The following is an 11,820-nucleotide window of genomic DNA, read 5'->3' as shown; positions in this document are numbered from 1 at the left end:
CTCACTCATGTTTATTGCTGCTTTGTTCACAATAGCAAAGATTTGGAAACAACCCAAGTGCCTATCATCAAACGAATGGATAGAGAAGCTCTGGTATAGTCACACAATGGAATATTATGCTGCATTGAAAAACAAGAACTCATGAAATATTATACAAAATGGGTGACCCTGGAGGACATAATACTGAGTGAAATATCTCAGTCACAAAAGGACAAATGCTGCATAGTGTCACTATTATAAAGTGAGACTGACATTGGAGTAGGACGGAAACAAAGAGCAGATAATTAAAATATACTGACTGAAACAGACAAGGGAGAGAACTGTTTAGGAGGAATATATGATTACGTATTATTGTTATGACAAGAGTCCAGAATGAAAGCTGCATAATGGAGTGGATTGGGGGGGTATTGTATAAAAATGTGTTTTGTTTTACTTTTCAAAGAGAAAAGCAAACTGGGGGGGGAGGGGTGGACAGGGAGGAAAGTGTGCAACAATTAATGAATAGAAATCCAAAGTCTCTGTAAACATTCATTAAAATAAAAAAAAAATGCTGGGCCATGGTTGGACTGTAGAGAGGTAGGCAGACCAAACTAATGAATTACTTTGGTCAGGAACATGTGGATGGGATCATTGGCTTTCTCAGAAGATGGATAAAAACCCTAATCATGAAAGTATCTACCAGTGTTAGGAGTATCTTCTTTTCTTTTACTGGGGTATATATGTGAAATCTAGCTTCCAATCTTGGCCTGGAAGGTGTCTTCTTTTTTGGTAAAAGACTGAGAGGTATGAGTTAACTGGGCCTTGAGGCCTACTAGCATGTGGGACAGGCCTTTGCCATTCAGGCTGGCAAGGAAAAGGTTGGACAAGAACAATGAGAGCTTGTAAAAAAGTTTTACTGCTCTTACATTAGCATGAAAAAGACTATGGATATCTGTTAGAATTTAACATTTCTGCTGCTTGGAGAGAATGATTTTCCCACCTTTTGGGAACCTTTGATCTGATAGGTTTTATACTGCTGGTGTTCTTTCAGAGAGTAGTGTTGTGTACCATCAAGTAGGAACAAAATCTATAGCTGACTTCTAGTGAGTTTTCAGAGACAGTAAATCACATGGAGGGGGATTGTCCAACCTTCTCCCATGGAACACCTGATGGTTCAACCACAAGAGAAGGGCCTTTGGGATTGCAGTGCAGTTTCTTAGTGGGGAGTAATGTTAGGAAGTAGGATAAATTGTCCAGAAGAGATTGGTTGGAGGTTGTTTGTCTGTATATGTAGCCAACATGGCCATTATCATTGACTATGGCTGAAAACAGAGCATACCAGAAGGATGTCGATTTGTGTTTAATTAACTATGCAAGTGTTTGACTGTGTGGATCACAACATATTATGGCTAACATTAAGAAGAATGGGAATCTCAGAAAACTTGATAGTGCTCATATGAAATGTATACCCAGAACCTATTTTCTGAACAGAGAAAGAGAACAGTGCATGATCCAAAATCAAGAAAGCACTTCATCAGGGTTGTATCCTTTCTTCACACCTTTTAAATCTATATGCTGAACAGATCATTCAAGACGCTGTACTTTATGAGGAAGAATGTGGCATCAGGATTGAAGAAAGATTTTTTTTCAAACACCGTCTTTATGCAGATGACAAAACCTTGTTCACCCAAGTTTAAGAGGTCTTGAAATGTTTGTTGGAGAAGATCAAGGACTGCAGCCTTCAATGTGTTAAAACACAGTATCAAAAAAGCAAAGATTTTCTCGAACAACTCAATTGGCAGCATCAGGGTTGTTATTGTTTTGTGCCATCGAGTCTCCTGTGACTCATAACGAGTTTACAACAGTTGTAAACCCTGCTCTATCCTGTGTCAATCTTATTGTCACTGATACACCTACTCCCATTACCCTAGTCACTGAATCAACCCATCTCTTCCAGGGTCTTCCTCTCTTGCGCTGTCCCTCCACCCTCCCAAGCATGATGTCCCTCTCCAAGGATTGATCCCACCTTGCAACATAGCCACAGTATGTCAGACGAAGCTTCAGAATCCTTGCCTCCAAGAAGCAGCCTGGCTTTACCCTCTCAAGGATGAACCTGCTTGTTCTCATAGCAGTCCATGGTATATTCAATACTCTTCTCCAGCACCACAGCTCAAAGGCATAAATTCTCCTATCATCCCTAGTCATTGTCCAGCTCTCTGATGCATAGCAAGTAAATGCAAAGCCTATGGCCTGGATCAGGTGCACCTCCGTCTCCAGACCGTCATTGTTGCTTTTCAGTACTTTGGAGAAATCTCTGACAGCAGACTTTCCCTATGCAATTCTTTTAATTTCCAGGCTGCTGGTACCAAGAGTTGATTGCAGAGCAAAGCAAACTGAAGCTGTTAACAATCTCAATCTCTTCATCATCTATCATGATGCTGCCAATTGGCCCAGTGGTGAGAATCTTTTGTTCTCTTGATGTTGAGCTTAAATCCATACTGAAGGCTGCAGTCCTTGACCTTTTGCAGCAAGCTCTTCAGGTCCTCTTCAATTTCAGGAAGCAGGGTTGTGTCATCTGCACAACGTAGAATGATGATTAGTCTACCTCCAATCCTGATGCTGCATATCTCCTCATAGAGCCCAGTCTCCCCAGTAGTTTGTTCCACATATAGATCAAAAAGGTATGGAGATAGGACACATCCTTGACGCACACCCTTTCCAATTTTGAACCATGCAGTGTTTCCTTGCTCTGTTCCGAGGACTGCCTCTTGGTCCAAGTATAGTTTTTGCCTAAGTGCAATCAAGTGTTCTAGGATTCCCATTCTTCTCAGAGTCAGCCACAGTTTGTTGTGATCTACACAGTCAAATGCCTTTGCATAGTCAATGAAATACAGATAGACATTCCTCTGGTACTCTTTGCTTTCAGCCAAGATCCGTCTGACCTTAGCTACAATATCCCTAGTACCACGACCCCTTATCTAAACCCAGCCTTCACTTTTAGCAGTTCCCTGTTGATGTGCTGTTCCAGTCATTTTTGGATAATCTTCAGAAGAATCTTGCTTGCATGTGATATCAATGATTTTGTTTGATAATTTCCGTACTCTGTTGGATCACCTTTATTTGGAATGGGAACAAATACAGATATCTTCAGTTGGCCAGGTGGTTGTCCTCCAGATTTCTTGGCACAATTTTGTGAGCCCATCTAGGACAGTATCTGTATGTTTAAATATGTCAGTTGGTATGCCATAAATTGCTGGGGCTTTGTTTTTTGCCAATTCTTTCAGAGAAGCTTGAATTTCTTCCTTCATCACCACAGGTTCTTGCTCATACGTTGTTTCATTAAATTCTTCTGTTTCCGCCAATTCCTTTTGATACAATGACTGTTTATACTCTCTCCATCTTCTTTTAATGCATCAGGATAGATGGAGAAAAAAATTGAGGTTTTCAACAATTTCATCTTGCTTGAGTTCTTAACCAATACCAGTGGCACTAGCAGTCAGGAAATAAAAATATGAACTGTATTGGGAAAATCAGTTGTCAAGGACCTCCCCAGAGTACTTAACAGTAATGATGTCAATCTAGAGACTAAAATGTGTCTTATCCAGTGTGTCTTCTCAGTTGCTGGCTATGGAGCTGAGGGCTTCAAAATTAATAAGGATGACAGAAGAAGAACTGATGCCTTTGATTTCTGGTGCTGGAGAAGAGTATTGAACATACTATGAATTGCCAAGAAAACAGACAGGTTTGTCCTAGAGAAGTTAAAACTAGATTGCTTCTTGGAAGCAAGGATTAAGCACTGTGTCACCTACTGGGCATGCTTCGAGGAGGGATCAATCTTCAGAGGACATTGAGCTTGGAAGGCTGGAGTGTCAGCACAGGAGAGGAAGACAGTAGATTAAATAGAATGACACAGTGATTGTGGCAGTGGGGGTAGGTGTGTCAGAGATGGTGAGGTTGTCTCAGAATAGGGCAAAGCTCAGAGCCATCATTTACAGACCACTATGAATCACAGTAAACTCAACAGCAAACAACAGCAACATGAGAGAGTTAGATTCCTGATGGCCTCTGCAGTGTAGAACCACCACTTGGGTAGGTCTGGTGGCACTAGGAAGCAATTGTACAATATGGGGGGCTATTGGTGATGGAGTTCCCCTTAGTGTAAGCAGACCATGTTCTTTGCAAATAGCTGCATTATTGTGAAGGATGTAAGTAAGTGTATTTTGAGTCTGTGCAAACATTAATGAGTGATATTCCAGCTAATTCTAGAGCTTTAGTGAGAACAACTAATAGAGCTTTTAGGGATGATATGTCTTTGGGGAGTGGAGCAGCCTTTACAACATGGCATTTGTTAGATACTATAGCATAGGCTGCTACTCTTTGGTTGCTTGCCAGTAGGAAGCTACTGTATATGAACCAAGTATCATGGAGGTTGAGGTTGGGACTACTAGATATTAAGGAACGGGTGGCCAGATGAAGGGATAAGTTCTACATAATTATGAAGTGCAGGAGGTGATTAAGGGTAACAGGATCAAGTAGTACAGGTGGCCCAAGGATAACATTAGGGTTGGATATCAGGATAATATGAGTTTGCTTTAATTTTGAGGGGCTGAGGATGGCTGCGGTTAATAATAAGATTAGATCTTTAAGGGATGAATGCTGTGTGCTGTTAATGGTTGTTCCAGGGTGAATGTAAGACTCTTAGGCTAAGATGACAGCTGCAGCTCAGGCTCTGGAACACAGGGCTCACCCAAGGATGGAGGTGTCTGTTTTGATAGGTAAGCATGACACTGTGGGTTTTGTGTTTTCTCTTGGCGTTGCCCTAGAAAACTTAATACGATACCTTTGTTTTTGGTGGTGAAAAGGACTAATGGGTGGGTAAGATAGGATAGTGATAGAATATGTGTTGTGGTAATTTTTCGTTTTAGTAGGGAAAGACTGTTTTAAGGGGGGAGATTCTAAGGGGTTGGGAATATTTTGATGCGGTATACTGTGGGTGGACAAAGGAGAGTAGCTGGGGATCCGGTGATGGAGGTAGTGGGTAAAGCCGAGAAAGGAAACCAGATCCTACTTTGGGGAAATGGGAGGGTTATGATATGCTGAATGCAATCTTGGGTAGTTATTTGTTGTGTTTTGGGAGTGAGGAGATCTAGGTAAGCCACTGAGGACTAGACTAGTTTGGCCTTTGGACAACTTACATGTACCCTCCAAAGAATACTGGTTCTTGGAGAATGACATCATGCTTGGAAAGGTGGAGGAACAGCTCAGGAGAGGAACACCCCACATGAGATAGATTGATACAGTAACTGGGGCATTGTGGATAGGTGTGTCGGAGTCAGTGAAATTGGCTCAGGACAGGGCAGGCTTCAGAGCTGCTATAACTAGGGTTGCTATACCTAGGGTTGTCCCAGACAACTCGATGGCACATAACAACAACAACAACAATGGTATGTTGTGTATAGAGAGATTGTGAAGAACTTCAAAGAATGTTATACATACTGTATAATCATGCTAGGATGTGTGCCTACATTTTTTAGGTCTGTGGTTAGGGTTTATTCAAACGTACAAGGTCTGCCTTTGAAACTTTGAGTGAGTACTTCTCAGGTTAGCGGTTGAGATCTATTGCACATCTATGTGCCTACAAAGATATATTTTGAGGCAGGATGGACTGGGATTGTGAAAAAGACATCTTTCAAGTCTAGGACCATGCAAAATGAGAGGTAGGGACAATGGTGGAAAGGAATGTGCATAGACTGGGTCCTACTGTGGTGAGTGGTATCACAGCTTTGTTTATGGTTTGGAGGCCCTGGACTAGCCGATAGGTTCCATGCTGATTTTGACTGCTATGAATGATGTAGTGTAGGAAGAGTTAGTGGGTCAGAGAAGTAACAAATTTATAATGGGTCATAAGGAGCTCCGATGGCCTAGTGGCAAGAAGCTGCGCTGCAATCCTGAAGACACATGCTTTGAGGCCACCAGCTGTTCCGTGGGAGAAGGCAATCTCCTCCCATGCAATTAATTGCCTCTGAAAACCCACTGGAGGGTCAGCTATGGGCCTGTTCTGACTCTATGGTACACAACAGGCCATTCAGGAAGGCAAGGAAAAGGGGCTATTGAGGAATTTTAGGCTATATGTAGAATTTAGTAGAAGAATATGAACAGGGGAATGAGGAAATGTTACTACTGATGAATTTGTGATTGATTTAGTGACTGGGTTAATGAGGATAGGTGTGTCAGAGACAATAAGATTGGCACAGGGTAGAGCAGAGGTTAGGGCTGTTGTACATAGGGTCGCTATGAGTCACAGGTGACTCAACGGCACGTAACAACAACAGCTATAGGGGAGACTTAAGAATTTATTTCAGGTGCTCGCTTCGGCAGCACATATACTAAAATTGGAACGATACAGAGAAGATTAGCGTGGCCCCTGCGCAGGATGACACGCAAATTTGTGAAGCGTTCCATATTTTTTAGGGTTTGTAAAACAATGAAAGAATCTTTTCTTTTACTTTTCCATAACTTTAGACTCATGTACTTATAACTTGTTAGTTAAATTTGTGTCTTCTAGGTTGCAACCCCCCCATGATACATCTTCAGGGATATGAACATGTTCGGCTAAGCACAATTAATAACAGTGCATCTAAATGCCAAAATCAATCTCCATAATAGTCTATGTGTTTCCTACTGCCAAAGGGGCCCTTTAGAGTAGTGAGAGAAGATCTTCACCCTGAAACCCACAGCGTCCCTTTTCAGCAGGAAGTAGCTAAGAGAATATGTCATCCCCTTTTCCTTATGAATCAGGATGAAGTCTCTCTCAGGGAGGAGAGATAGGGAATGGCAAAGGACACACCGACAAAGGAGATTAATCAGAACTGACTTTGACAAGCACTGTGGCAATTGGACAATTAAAACAGACATTCGGATGGCGGGGGAAGAAGAACAAACTGGGGAGGAGGGTAGAGAAAATGGTGCAGTAATGAAGGAATGAAAACCCAAAATCCCTGTAAATGTTCATTAAAGCTAATAAAATTTAATAAAAAAAGAATTTATTTCAGTTGTATTATTGGGACAAGGATCAACTTTGGGCTGGGGCAGATGGCTGGGATTGTTCCATGAGTTGGAGAAGAAAGAGGAATGAAGCAAGCTGAAAGGAAGGAACAAATGAGATGGTGATATTAAATTTAGATTTAATATCTTTGCCTATGAGAGATACTGGACAAGTTTGTATTATCAGAAAGAGAGTGAAAAAGTTGCACTATTGAGAAGACATATTAACAAAAGGGTGTGGCACGGGCTGGTCAGACAATCATTCACCCTAAAACTGAGACTTAGGATGGTAGGGAAGAGCCAGAAAACTGGCAAAAGGTTGAAGAAGTGTCCTCTGTGTGAAGATAAATGAAACAGACCTACCCTCTATCTCTTGAAAGAGACAACCTTTAAAGAACACTGAGTTTATAATGGGTCATAGGCCTTGCATGGAGGCAAGGAAAAGGGAATATTGAGGAATTTTAGGATATGATCCATTATAAACTCACTACTTTCTAAATTACAAATTGTAAATTAGTTACCCAGGGCTTGCAGTGAGTGACGGTGGGACCTCTGACCCTGGGCTGCCTTAATCCTCAAGTGCTATGTCAAGCAATGTGGGTTGCTTCTGGGAGGGTGACCATGGGTCAGTTGACCATGGCCCAATGTCTACTTATTCCACTTGTGGGGCAGAGTTTGATTGGAGGATGAAGGCTGTGGAAGACCTTTGCCCCATGCTCAGACTTGCCAGTCTGAAAACATTGGCCAGGAAGGTGCTTCAGAAAGATCTTTGAGGCTTTACATGACTTTCTCTAGACAGTTGATTGGCATGAACAATAGCCCTAGCTGTAATTTGGGCCTTTGCTCTAACCCGTTCTTCCTTTATTTTATTTGGGTTTTCTTCTGCCTTTCAGCAGCCTCTTGTGTAGTCTCTCAGCTTTTGAAAACCTTGAAGGTGACACTCGAGTTCTGTAAAAAGAGCAAGGGCCGCATGAGGATGGCCATATGTGACTGACCCTTATCAACTTTACAAAGAGGAACTGTCCCTGCCAACAGCATCACTAACACAAAATCAGTTCCCATGAGGTCAACTTTGTACCCCTAACTCACATACCTTTCTTTATCTACTCATCTCAATGCCAGTCTTCCTGCTTTGCTGGGCCCAAAATCCAATGTGATAACTCACAACCACACGGAACCACAATGCAGAAGTCCAAAGATTATAATCCAGGTTTGTAGCAGAATTCAGTCAGGACAATCTCCAAAATGTGCTCACAGATGTTTCAGCCTGAGCTTCAAAGCCTTTGGCCAGTGTTACAGGTTCTCAGTCCTGTTATTTATGGCTCTACCCTCCCAGTTCTCCCACAAACTTGGGCAAAAGGCTCTTAGCTCAGTTCCGTGACATAGCAGCCCCAAGGCCCCTTCCGTTTCACATCAGATCTCTGGTTCTCTGCTGTGGCTGCTATGATTGTTGCTCCCATAGACTCTAGTCAGGCTAGGGCAAGAAACTCTGGTCCTGAACGATGATTTGCTTTCTTTTGCTTCTTTTCTAGTGGTGAGATTCCTTCTATTCTGCTGCTGGATCCACTCAATTTAATGGTGAGACTAGACACTGCTTGTAGATCAGATATCCCTGCCTGTCCAACCACAAACTAAGGTAATGGATAGGAAATCCATTTTGGACAATAAACCTTTAACATCACAAATTCCACTGGCTGTTTGAGGTCCATCATCTAATTTCTTTAGTTCTGTCTGAATGTCTGAGGATGCTTGAGACATGCATGCCTTATTAAAAAATTTGTATTCCCTCTTCTTAGCCACAGTAGCAGTACTTAAGGATACTTTGGGTAGAATGTTAAATGATCCAGGAAGTATAAAAGGAAGATGGAAGGAGTGGAAAAAAAAGATGATACGGAGTCACTGTATCAGAAGGAATTGGCTGAAATAGAAGAATTTCATGAAATAACATATGAACAAGAGCCTATGGTGATGAAGGAGGAAGTTCAAGTTGCTCTGAAGGAATTGGCAAAAAACAGGCTCCAGGAGTTGACAGCATACCAACTGATTTATTTCAACAAACAGATGCTGCCCTGGATGTGCTTACTAAGTTGTGCCAAGAAATCTGGAGGACAGTCAGCTGGCCAACTGACTGGAAGAGATCGATATTTGTTCCCATTCCAAAGAAAGGAGACCCAACAGAGTGCGGAAATTATCGAACAATATCATTAATATCACATGCAAGCAAGATTCTGCTGAAAATTATCCAAAAACGTTTGGAACAATATGTGAATAGAGAACTGCCAGATGTGCAGGCTGGATTTAGAAGAGGTCGTGGTACTAGGGATATTATAGCTAATGTTAGATGGATCTTGGCAGAAAGCAAAGAATACCAGGAGAATGTCTATATTCGCTTTATTGACTATGCAAAGGCTTTTGACTATGTGGATCACAACAAGCTACAGATTCAAAATCAAGACAGGGGTCCATCAGGGATGTATTTTGTCTCCATACCTTTTCAATCTGTATGCAGAACAGATCATCCGAGACGCTGGGCTGTACGAGGAGGAATGTGGCATCAGAATTGGTGGAAGATTCATCAACAACCTGCGTCATGAGGATGACACAACCCTGCTTGCTGAAACTGAGGAGGACCTGAAGCACTTGCTGCAGAGGGTCAAGGACTGCAGCCTCCTATATGGATGAAGCTCAACATCAAGAAAACAAGATTCTCACCACTGGGCCAATTGGCAGCATCAGTATGGATGGTGAAGAGATTGAGATAGTTAACAGTTTTCATTTACTTGGTTCCACAGTTAACACTCTTGGTAACAGCAGACAGGAAATCAAGAGATTAATTACACAATTAAATCAATAAAGATCTTGAGTTCAACTTGGAAAAAAAATAGCAGTGGCGGACCTCTCAAGAGTACTGAAGAGCAACGACATCAGGCTGGAGACTAAGGTGTGCCTGATCCAGGCTATAGTCTTCACCTTTGAGCTGTGGTGCTAGAGAAGAGTGTTGAATATACCATTGACAGCTAGGAGAACAAACAAGTTTGTCCTGGAGAGGGTGAAGCTGGAATGCTCCTTGGAGTCAAGGATTCTGAAGCTTCATCTCACATGATTTGGGCATGTTGTAAGGAGGGACTGGTCCTTGGAGAGGGACATCATGTTTGGAAGAGTGGAGGGTCGGCGCAGGTGAGGAAGACCCTTGATGAGATGGATCGATTCTGTGATTGGGGTGGTGGGAATGAGTGTGTTTGAGAGGGCGAGGTTGGCACAGGATAGAATGACGTTTAGGGCTCTTGTACATAGGGTCGTCATGAGTTGCAAGCAACTCGACGGCACCTGACAACAACAACAACAACATGTCTTCCTCTGAGATTGAGAGATTCTATTAGTCTGGTCATGAGCTGAGCTGGGTTTTCTTGAGGTTCTTGACAGACCTCTCTAAGTTTATCGATGTTAACTACTTTGAAGGATTCCAGTCCCAGCCTCTCAAAATGTATTCAATAAAATAGGTGCATTTAATCCAGTTTGAGTGTTCAGGATCTGTTCTCTAGTGGGAACTGACTGTAGAGACTGCTTCTGTGGCTACAGGTTGAGTCAGTTCAGTGGTGTGATTTTCATCAGCTACCCATGGGAACTCTGGTGCGACAAGAAACTGCTACTATCCAAAAGGCACGTGATTCAAATCCCCCCACTGCTCCATGGGAGAAAGATGGGTGCCATCCTCCCATGCGATAAACTGCTTCTTAAAGCCCACTATAGGGTCAGCTATGTATAGGTCGGTTCTGACTTGGCAGTACACAATAACAACAACCTATCATGCAGCTTGCCATACCCTCTTTCTCTCTCTTTAGGAATTAAACAAGTCGTAAGAATGGTGTGAACATCATGCCAGATTTAGTAATATGACTGGACAAAATGTCTAAATTCTTTCATGAACTGAGCAGGGTTTGTAGGAAATTAGTTTAGACATTTTTTTCTGTTTCTGATAGATCAATGAAAATGGGGTATGAAGGCAAATGACTCTATTCATACCAGCAACATCATGAAGGAGAAAGAGTCCAGAGGAAGGCGAGTCTGGGTTGTTGTCTCACTGGGAACAGGAATGCATTTGGCGAGGGGAAGTCACAGGTGACTGGAGTGGAATGTCCTCTGAGGGTGAGGGCCTGGATTCTGCAGTTTCAGTGCCAAGACCAGAGTCTGAATGTGCACCACTGGGAGATATTTGAATTTCAGTGACGTTTATGGTGGGAGCAGATTCCGAGTCTGCAGGGGTGTTCAAAGAGGCAAGCTCAGAGAGGGCATAGGGTGGCAGGGCTTTAAGTGTGTTAGGAAGATGTCATAGACTGAGCGGGAAGTGCAAAGAAGGGTGAGAGCTGAGAGAAAAGAAAAACCTAAACAGAGGGAACTTCTGGCCATTTGCCCACATGCTAACAAAACTGTTTAGGTTCTGGAGAATGCTGAAATAAAAACTGTTATTTTCAGACTAATGTGAATTATTATCTAATTTGTACTGAGGCCAAGAAACATCACAAAGAAAGAGTAATTTCTTTGGCTTACTTATTATAGGAGGCCTAATTTGGAAAGATTAGTTAAAAGGCAGCCAACACATCCATGCTTATTGTGGCTTTGTTCACAATAGCAAAGAGTTGGAAACAACCCAAGTGCCCATCAACAAATGAATGAATAGAGAAGCTCTGGTATAGTCACACAATGGAATACTATGCTGCATTGGAAAACAAAGAACTCATGAAATATTATACAGAATGGACCCTGGAGGACATTATGCTGAGTGAACTATCTCAGCCA

Source organism: Elephantulus edwardii, unplaced genomic scaffold, assembly GCF_000299155.1.
Source record: "Elephantulus edwardii isolate Elephantulus edwardi_28Jun2011 unplaced genomic scaffold, EleEdw1.0 scaffold00254, whole genome shotgun sequence".
Taxonomy (NCBI): domain Eukaryota; kingdom Metazoa; phylum Chordata; class Mammalia; order Macroscelidea; family Macroscelididae; genus Elephantulus; species Elephantulus edwardii.
Note: the sequence above shows the minus strand (reverse complement) of the source record.